Source organism: Cnephaeus nilssonii (genome assembly GCF_951640355.1).
Source record: "Cnephaeus nilssonii genome assembly, chromosome: 12".
Lineage (NCBI taxonomy): Eukaryota > Metazoa > Chordata > Mammalia > Chiroptera > Vespertilionidae > Cnephaeus > Cnephaeus nilssonii.
In genome coordinates this window covers 26,534,296-26,545,525 of record NC_137083.1, presented here as the reverse complement: position 1 = coordinate 26,545,525, position 11,230 = coordinate 26,534,296, and positions in this window count along the sequence as shown.

Below are 11,230 nucleotides of genomic sequence, written 5' to 3'. Positions count from 1 at the left end.
CTGTTACTAATAGAATATGCATATTGGAGAAGGGCAAAACCAGATATCCGTAATAAGTAGACCTACTCTCAAGGGAGTGCTTCTTTCATTAGAACTTCTATAATGGAAAGGAAGAAGCCCTCCCCTTCCTCATTAAAGGAACATCGGTGGAGGCGGAGTGGGTTATACCTGTGGTTGGTTTGAAAAACATGGGAAAGGGCAGAGTTTATTCTATGCCTCGGTGTTCTCTCCCTCCTACACACATACCAACGTGTAACCAGGGACAGGCTATTGGCTGTCTTCACCATGGTTCATCAGCATTACATGCAGGATGGAGAGAATGGGCCCGATGTGAAAAGATGGGCTGCTCATCAGAACAGGTTATTTTATGGACGGTCAGCAGGGCACAATGAGCATAGGACACCACTTTTGTTGAAGACAAAATTGAGTGCCCCCAACGGGGCGCGGAGAGGAGATGGAGTGCCTGGCATGATAGGAGGCCTGATCGGAGACAGTAGTGGAAAATCACAGGTATATATCCTTTGAGGAACTTCTATGTGTTTTATGTAACACCTTGTCACAAATACTGAAAATGAGTTGCAGGTAGAAAATTTACAGATAGATACATGTGTTAATATCTAAACATAATAAAAATTTTCTGACCAAACCATTCGGTCTAGATAAATGGCAACATAACTTGGCATGTATACGTTTATGTTTGTATATATGTGTGTATATATGTATGAGCAAGAAAAGGTGTATAGTTGTGAGTATGTGAAACACGGAGTTTATTCTTGTATTGTTGTTTATTAATTATTGCAATTTCCATGCAAACAATTGTAAACCTGCTTTTTCCCACCTCTGTATTGTATGGCCATTATAAATGGCCTGAAAATTAATTTCTCCTTCCTTCCTTCCTCCTGCTCTCTCTTCCTCCCTCCCTTCTTTTCTTCTTACTTACTCTCCCTTTCTATCTATCTAATCTACTTCTTTGTTTAGATTAGATTTATACAATTGTAGCACTTATGGATGAAGACACTTCTATTCTCCGAATAAGTAAATCATTCCTCTTTAAAAATTCAGCCTTTAGAGGCCTATTTAAAAAACAGCTTGAGATTTTTAAAGTGACAATGCATACACACAAACATACATACATACATACATACATACATATATACATAAATACATATAAGCAGGTTGTACAAAAATTTATTCCTTCAAATTCTTATGGCTGTTTACTCGTGTTATGTAATTATTCTTTGGTGATATTAGTATTATTCTTATAAATACTAAGGTGTATCAGAACAATTGTAGAATCAAGAATTAGACAAACTCAGGTTTGAATCCTTATTTCCTCCATAAGACCACAGGATTACTTCTGTCCTTGGAGTTTTAACTTGGACTTTTAGTTTTCTTATCCATAAAGTGAGTGCAATAACATCTACCGTGCAGGGTTGCTATATCAGATAAAGTACCTAAGCCACTTGCACTTCTGTTTGGGGCACTGTTTAGGTGAAGGGAAGAGAGAACTGAAAGAAGAAAGATGAGTGACCAAAAGCAAGTTCCCATTCCATAGCAAAGAGGAGGCCGTGGATTCAGTACACAGAGAGGCATGATCCTGGAAAGGGCACAAGACAAGTCTCCTCCAAGATCACAGGGAAGAAAGGAAATATGAATGACAATGGGTGAAGAAAATTGAGGCAAAAGAAGTGATATTGCAAATTTTTATCATAACGGTTCTGCTCACAAGGAGTGGGAAGCGAGCAGTCTTCAACCAGCTGGGCAGCTTTTAGAAACACCAATGCTGGATTACACTTCCAGAGATCCTGATACATGTGGTCTGATGTGGGGCCCAGGTATCAGTGTTTTTAAATACTTCCCAAGTGGTTCTACTGCTCAATCAGGGTTGAGAACCACGAGCTAGAGTGGAAGGCTGGGGTGTCCACATTGTAGGAGGCAGAGAAGGTCTGAATAGCTTCTGAGAGTAAAGACCCGTGTAGGAATAACATCTTTCGACTGAAAAGTGAGGAAAATCTGGGCTTGGAAAAGGAAATAACAATGAAAGTGCAATTTTATTATCTCTCTGGTGGGCGCAGTCTTTTGCATAATTCTCTTCTTATTTACTTCACTCCCCTCCTTGTGACCTCCACCTGTTTTCCTTTATTTCTGACCAAGCCCACCTTTTCTGGCTGCGCTGGCATTACTGCCTTTTTGCCATTTGCTTTCCTTATAACTTTCATTCTTCACACTTTTCAACTTTTCCTAATTTGCTGCCCATTAGCTCCTTTCCACCTTCCTCCAGCCAAAGCCGCAAAAATAACTTGGGCCCGGCCAGGAGCAGCGAACCAGACAGTTGTGATGCATGAGCCCTGCGTGCCTGAGCGGCTGCAGAAGGAGCAGGCCTGGGGGACCTAGTGCGGCCACAGCAACTGCAAGGAGGTGGAAGCAGGAGGCGAAGGGCCGAGGCCCCGCTTTGTTCATTCATCTTCCGAGGTTGAGTCTCAGGCTCCTGGGGAAAATACAGTTCCATGTACCGGTCTTAGAGTATGAGCAAAACACTGGCAATCAGGCCCTGCTTTCTGTTCCAGTGGGAATGACTGGGCGGTGATATTAGTTGGGACTGTTTTAATTATAAGTGACAGAATGGAACTTGAAATAGCTGGAGCTAAAAAGAAAATCATTAAACAGAAATGCCCTAAGGATGCCAATCACAGATAAGGACACAAACCAAGAACTAAATTGTTCTCTAGACTGTTTTCTCTGTTATTCCTCCCACCCCCTTTCTGCTGTTTTTTGTTTTGTTTTGTTTTGTTGTTGTTTTTCCACTCCCTCTTGCATGCCAGTGTTCTCTACTGCTTCTCCATCTACTTGGTGGAAACTGTTCATGGAAAACTACTCCAGCCAGAGAATGTGCGTGTGCGTGTGCAAGAGAGAGACAGAGAGATGGAGAGAGATGGAGAGAGAGAGAGAGAGAGAGAGAGAGAGAGAGAGAGAGAGAGAGAGACCTAATTTTAGCCCACTGGAGAAATAATCCATTGCCTTCAGTGCTGGTCATCTGTAGCTAAAACATTCAGCTCTTCAGTATCCACAGGGGGGCCAGGTCTGCACCCCTCTAAATGAAGGGGGAGAAAGTGAAGAATCTGAGCCACCCAAAGACAGTTGCTTCAGAGATTGGCTTGGAATCTTGTTTGGTCACGGATGTTCCTTCCCCCCAAAGTTCTAAGATAGATAATAAGGATAAATATATCTGAACATCCCATTGGTAGTTTAATATATAACATTTCTTTATTTTGAAACAAAATAAATAATGTATGTCATAAATCAATTCAGGATTCACCCTAGAAAAATGCTGTGTTTTGAAATGTCAATAAAACTCTGTGAAAAATTACAAATGTGGTAAATTTAGACAGGTACCAAATTTCATTTCTACTCTCTGAACATGAAGCAAAAGTTGGGGTAGGGCTTCCAGAAGTGTGTTGCACCCTCACCTCACACAAAAGTGTAAAGAGCTATTTAGGGGACAACCATGTGTTTGAGGACAGGAGCACAAGTTTACGCTTAATGCTTTTTCTCCATCTCCTATTAACTTTAAACCAAGTGGCTTCATTTACATCTATGACATATGCATGTGCAAAAGTGTAAGTAATAGTACTAGTAGCAGTAATGACAGCAAAAGAAAAGTTTTTCTTTCTTTAAATTTTTAAATAGCTGTAATTCTACCATTTATATTATTGTTTAATCCTCAAATATTAATATGACTACTGAGCTAATAATGGGAAATAAATGAATGCAAACTAAACAGGAAAGTTATTATCACATCTTGACATCACAATACAAAAAAGGGAGGTTGAAAATATATCTAATGAAAACCATCATTATTAGAATTTCTAACATTTTTTAATAAGCAGATTTTCTTTTTTCTGCTTTATTTTTTTAAATTTCTTTATTGATTAAGGTATTACATATGTGTCCTTATCCCACCATTGCCCCAAACCCCCCACTCATGCCCTCACCCCCTGTTGTCTGTGTCCATGGGTTAGGCTTATATGCATGCATACAAGTCCTTTGGTTGATCTCTCCCCCTTACCCCCACCCTCCCCTACCTACCCTGTGAGGTTTGACGGTCTGATCAGTGCTTCTCTGTCTCTGGATCTGTTTTTGTTCATCAGTTTATGTTGTTCATTATATTCCATAAATGAGTGATATCATGTGATATTTATCTTTCTCTGACTGGCTTATTTCACTTAGCATAATGCTCTCCAGTTCCATCCATGCTGTTGCAAATGGTAAGAATTCCTTTTTTTTTACCGTAGCGTAGTATTCCATTGTGTAGATGTACCACAGTTTTTTAATCCACTCATCTGCTGATGGGCACTTAGGCTGTTTCCAAATCTTAGCTATGGTGAATTGTGCTGCTATGAACATAGGGGTGCATATATCCTTTCTGATTGGTGTTTCTAGTTTCTTGGGATATATTCCTAGAAGTGGGATCACTGGGTCAAATGGGAGTTCCATTTTTAGTTTTTTGAGGAAACTCCATACTGTTCTCCACAGTGGCTGCACCAGTCTGCATTCCCCCCAGCAGTGCACAAGGGTTCCTTTTTCTCCACATCCTCGCCAGCACTTGTTTGTTGATTTGTTGATGATAGCCATTCTGACAGGTGTGAGATGGTACCGCATTGTCGTTTTGATTTGCATCTCTCGGATGATTAGTGACTTCGAGCATGTTTTCATATGTCTTTTGGCCTTCCTTCTGTCTTCTTTCAAAAAGTTACCTATTTAGGTCCATTGTCCGTTTTTTGATTGGGTTGTTTATCTTCCTTTTGTTAAGTTGTATGAGTTCTCTGTAAATGTTGGAGATTAAACCCTTATCAGTGATATCATTGGCAAATATGCAGTGGGCTTTCTTGTTGTTTTGTTGATGGTTTCTTTTGCTGTGCAAAAGCTTTTTATTTTGATGTAGTTCATTTGTTTATTTTCTCTTTATTTTCCACTGCCCTAGGAGTGGTATCGGTGAAGAAATTGCTTCGGCATATGTCTGAGATTTTGCTGCCTGTGGATTCCTCTAGTATTTTTATGGTTTCCCATCTTATGTTTAAGTCCTTTATCCATTTTGAGTTTATTTTTGTGTATGGTGCAAGTTGGTGGTCTAGTTTCATTTTTTTGCATGTATCTGTCCAATTTTCCCACCACCATTTATTGAAGAGACTGTCTTGACTCCATTATATGTTCATGCCTCCTTTGTTGAATATTAATTGAGCATAGTGGTTTGGGTAGATTTCTGGGTTCTCTGTTCTATTCCATTGGTCTATATATCTGTTCTTGTGCCAGTACCAGGCTGTTTTGAGAACAGTGGCTTTGTAATAAAGCTTGATATCTGGTATTGAGATCCCACCAGAAAAGTTTTCTTGTTCATATGTTTCAAGATTTGAGTTTTGTTGTCACTTGTTGAGGATAAAAAAGTTACCAAATTAGAAAATATGGAATGTCACTTTATTTACATATATATTTCCCTAAAATGACTGTTAGATCAAAGAGGAAATGCAAACTAAAATTACAGAATATCTATAACAATAGTAAAACCAGTATATGTCAGAATTAGTGGCATACTAATTCATTGTTCAGAGTTAAATGCATTAAATATTTATAGCCACTTAATATAAAAAATAAAATAATAAATTATACATCCCAATAAAGAAACTGAAATGTAAACAAAATAAGCAGAAATGAGGCACTGATAGAATAAAAATGGAATTGAGTTGGCAAATATCTAAATTTTTTTCTTTTTAAAATACTAGTAAAAAAGATAAAGAGCTAGCTCACTTAAGCAAGGGAAAAGAAATAGATGCCCAAAATAGCACATAGTCAGAGGAGAATAACCACAGAGGAAATACAAAGAAGAATTAGAAACGGCTCTTCTCAACCCTCTACCAAAACATTTGGAAATCTGGATGATACGGCATTTTTCTGTTGGGAAAAGAAATCTGTTTCCTTGTGAGAGTGACCTGGAAGCCACGTGTTGAAGCCAGCAAACCCTCGGTGAGACTGGGTGCATGAGTGACTTCATGGAAGCAAGCTGCTTCAACAACACATTCTCCTGCCCAGAACTCTTATGTAAGGAAAAAGTACCCTTTTATTGTGTTTGGTTAGTCATAAATTTAGGAGCACTCTATTTATAGCAGTTATCCTATTTTCACTGTATTTATTTTGAATCACTTGCCTAACAAATTACTCCAAAATTCAGTAGCTTAAGACAACATAGAATTATCTCACAGTTTCTGAGGACCCAGCATTCAAGAGAACTCAGCTGGGTAGTTCTGACTCAGGGTCTGGCTTGTGGTTATGATCACAATCTTGCAGAGGCTGCATCATCTGTAGCCATGACTTCACGGATGGAACCATTTCTAAGAAGGTTCAGTTACATGGTTATTGGCTAGTGTCTTATTTGCTGGAAACCTCACTTTTCACCATCTAGACCTCTCCACTGGGCTGCCTGAGTGTCCCAAGACCTGGAAGCTTGCTTCTCTTGCAGTAAGTGGAAAGTAGGTAGGTAGGTAGGTAGATAGGTGCCACCGTGCCTTTTAATAATCTCATCATGAAAATGACTTAACATCACTTCTGTTAAATTCTCATTGACACATATTATCCCTGGCACCAGGCAAAAAGGGAAGGTCTTATTTCCTGGGCTTGCAATTGATGTAGCTGTAGATGCCCAGTGCTAAGAGGGCATCACATTTGATTTACTCCATCTTGAAAATATTTATATTTGAATGTATGTTTTGTAGGTGAAGTCTGATGGGACAATTTACAATCTGTTCAGACCTCAGACAGGAGAAATATGTGATTATTTGGTAACAAGGGTCCCCAACAGTGAACAGCGTTAGGAAGGATCTGACTTTCCTGGGAAAAGTGCTTGCTCCCCTAAGGAATACCCCTCCGTTGTAAATTATTGTAACTTGGCCATCTCTTTCCAGCTACCTTTAAAAACAAGTAAGCTCTTGCATTTGTTTACTGTAGCGTTGGTGGATGTGAGTGACCAGGAAGGAGACCTGGATTTTAGACCACTTTTTTCCTTGGATGGAAAGACTCGTTTATGACCTCTTTTGTCTGGAAAGCAAAAAAATCCGAGTCATAAAAGTGAAGACAGTCCTTTTAAGGTATACTAACTTCATGTGGTTAATTTTCTACTTCCTTCAATTTATAACACTTACTGAAATCTCATGCAACATAACTTTTTGTATTTTATTTTTGTGGTTACTTTAATGATTTATGTTTCTTTTTCATATTGCTTATCTTGATTCCCCATCATTTTGAAAATGACAGTTTGTTCTTTTCCCACTTGGTTTATGATTTTAAATGCCTTAGTCAGCCTCACTGAGTTCAGCTATGAATTTTAACCTTGACCTGCTGGAAATTTAACATATTATTTTAAATCAACCTTGGAAAAAGTCATAGTACCCAAATATATATTAATTTGATGAATACCTACAAGTTGTTTTTCTTTTGTTTTTGCAGGAAGAGTATAAATCACTCTCAGTCAATGGTTTTTGTAAATAAAATATCTAAATTCATAATTTCTTATTCAAAATTAGTGTTATACAAGAGCATTTGCATTAAAGATAGTTTACTCTGAAATAAAATTTTGTACAATCCAGCATTCGTGAAGGAGGTAAATAGGTGGGTTTTGCAAAGACCTTTGTTTCATAGAGGGGAAAAATAAATCATTAAATATTAGTGGAAAATTGGGTTTCCTCTCTGGGAAATGCTCTCATGCCTGACATCCCTCTGAACAGTCAGTAAGTACCTCCTCTTGTCGGGCAGAGTGGCAGTGCATGAAGGAGCTAATGAATGCATAGCCAAATTAAATCTCTTTGCTTGGCAGATTTGCCTCCATTTCTATTAGCCGTTGAGAGAAAAACACTTTTTTTGACCTTTTAAATAGCTAGACTTCAAAAATAACGTTAGCATTTGCATATTTTGCACATTTTTTTTCTGAACCCCAAGTACCTATACACATATATAATCATCATCCTTACCCTGTTACTTCATTCTAAATAACAAAAATGGGATAGTGAGCACCCTGAGACAGGGCACACACCTTATTCAGTTGGGTATGCTCACAGTGATGATAGTGGCCAATACATAGAAAACAGTTCAAAAATACTACTTGGATTATAAAATAAATGCATCACATAAAGAAGTAGAGAAAAATGAATTTACAAATAACAACTGGGGATAGATGTGTTAAATATTACATAGTATCTGGCTTTTGACAAATAAAAACTTAATCGGGTTTTTAAAATTCAATCATTCTTGTTAAAAAATTTATTTTAGTGTCTCCTGTTGAATACTAGCTGGAAGATATAGCTGAGTGGTGAATTTTCAAAGTGAACATAGAAAGCTTTTAAACGGCAGGACATAAAACAATAGGTCTTGTCTGATTCCTGCAAAGGAGAGATGCCATTATCAAAACATTTAAAATAACTGTTCCTCATGATAGCAATCAATGAGGACGTTTCTGTAATGTTATTAAGCAAATAACTTGGCAGAAAGAATATTGCACAATATTAAGACAACTCCCACTACACCTAATTGATAAATCCAATAGACTCAAATGTATAATGCATACACTGTAAGTAATATTTGAACAGAAATATCTATAGAATATAATATATATTTAGACGCTCCTGTTTCCCTTCACACTTTATCTGCAAGCCCAGATTTGTGTAAGCCCAGATTTGTGTTTAATAACATATCCTCAGACCTGCTGAAAGCAATGTGTCCCTTTGGAGGGGAGAGGGCTGCCATCCGATGAGGTTCAAATCTAATAATCACAAAACCGCATCCTGTTTCAAATGCCTTAGCAAACAATAAATCCAAGTCCAGGCCATCAATACAGGAAATTTATTCCTGCTTTGAAATTTGGTGACAATACAGAACTTTTCTTAGAATAACAGTTAATGCTAAAATGAAAATCTTCCAATTCAGGGAAGAAAAGAATCAGCATATGCTCTTGCTTATCTACGCCTCACTTCCTTCTGCAGGTCCCTTGTGCATCAGACCTCTTAGATTTCAGGGATCAGGCTAGTCAACCTTTTCTGGAAAGTTAGAGCGACCCTCTGTCCAGGTATTTCTAAGACCATCCCTGAATATGCTCTATGGTCCCAGCATAACTCACTAATGAAGCCCACTTTCACTCCCCAAATTCTCTCAGTCTGGGCAATAAATTATATAGTTACCCCTATTTTTGGTTAAGGCAACAAATAGGAAATTTTATTAATGATATGGGTTTGTTTCTAATGAGATGTAACTAAGAAAGTTTTAATAATACAGCAATTTTCCATGAAGTAAGCTGACTTTTAAAGGGGCAGAAAAATGCTTTATTAAAATTCCTTTTGATATTTTGCAGTTATTTGCAGCAGCTGAGATTCTTTAAGTCAAATTTGTGGGGCTGGGGAGAGCAATTGAGAAAATTCCTGTGAGAAGCTTTGTTTTTCTTAAAATCAGGCTTTTTTTTTTTTTTTTTTAAGCTTTGAGCTCTGGTTGTTGTTCTTTCCTACCTGGAAAGGAAGGAACAAGTGTTTGGCCATAATTCTGCTGTAGACACTAGTGCATTATTCTGTTCGTATGTGGTTGAGTATGCAGTGTTAGTGCTAGAATGTGAGTTTCCAGCCTTCCGAGACAAAGTTTATTTCCCCTGTGTTAATGTCCATGACAGTGCCAAAGTAGCTGGGCAACAAAACCAATATACTTGAAATGCTATCCCTAGAGTTGGCTTCAAGGCAAAATATGTTGAACCACATATAACCACAGTTATTTTCTCATTCAATGCCAGGCATTTCAACACAAAACTTTTATTTGATCCTAATAAGAACCTGTGAGGCATGAATTACTTTGCAGATGGGAAAATAGAGAGTCAAAGAGATTTAGTGACTTCCTTAAAGTCATTTAGCTGGTAATTGATAAAAGGTTGATTCAAATTACCCTCCCCCACCCCCGCCCCGCTTATGTCTCTACCTCCTCCAGTCTTTGATATCTGGCTGAGAAGAGAGTTTTCAGATGTGTAGAAAACCATTTCTTAATAAGAATCCCTGTATGGAGGTAAAATGGAATATTCCTATTTTACTTAAAAAAAAAAATCTTCAATGCTTGCCTTAGAAAAAAAATGGGCTGACAGCATCATCCTTATCTTTTCTTTTCCCATCTGCCCTTACCAATTTTATGAAAGTTATTGTACATTTCAGACTCTTTTATTGTAGCCTCAAGACAGCCTTATCTTCTCCATTTTATTCACTTATTTTTTTGAAGCTGTAAACTGGAGTTCTTCAGTCTTTTCAACTTCAAAATGAAAAGTTGGCTCCAAAAGTAAAGAGTATCAGGAATCCAAAGAAAAGTGGGAAAATTTGAGATTCTTTTCATTTCGTTTTTAAGAATCAATGAGTCATTTGGTTATAGAGCTATTTGAAGTATAGTTAACAGATATCAAAAAAGTCCTGGGCTTCTTGCAATCATGGCTGCCTCAGAGGTCAAAACTTCTTCGCATGTGGGATGAAAGATTGCCCATACTTTGGAAAAACAGAATCCAGGGCCCGTTAAAGACTCAGCAGTCTTGCTACTGTCTGAAAGCCTGCCATTTCAGAAAGCCTCTCATGCTGGTCAACAGGCTTGGGTAGTCCTTGGATCATATCCACTGATGTCCCTGCTGTGCTGCCTGATGACTAAAGCTCAGGGACTTGGTTGCCTCTAGGGAGGTTTTGGGAGCTTCAGTTCCCCCTAGCTTTTTGACCTACAAAGAAGCAGGTCATTCCCATCATACCAGAACTAGCTCTGGGCAAACAAACACTGGATTAGCCATTTTAACAAAATATATTCTCAGGGTTGATTACTGGAACTGACCTAGGAGGGAACGTGGGTGGGGGAGGGGGATGTTGAGTGGGGATGGGAATGATTCATATGCATATACACCCTTACATTGTAAAGAGCTGGTGGCTATTGATCAGAAACAGATGAGGCAGGTCTTCAGGCTTCCTACACACCTCCCTCATCACGGGCCTCTGAGTCCTGTGATGAACACATAAAAAGCAAGAGACCAGGGAGGTGTATCTTTTTTTAAGCAAGACTGCTCTGGGGCGTGCCACACACAGGCTTCTCAACTCGATTTGGAGACTGGGGGTTGAAGGTACATGTGTGCTCTATATTTCGACTGTGGTGGTGGATATAAGACTATGCATTTGTCAAAATTCATAGAATT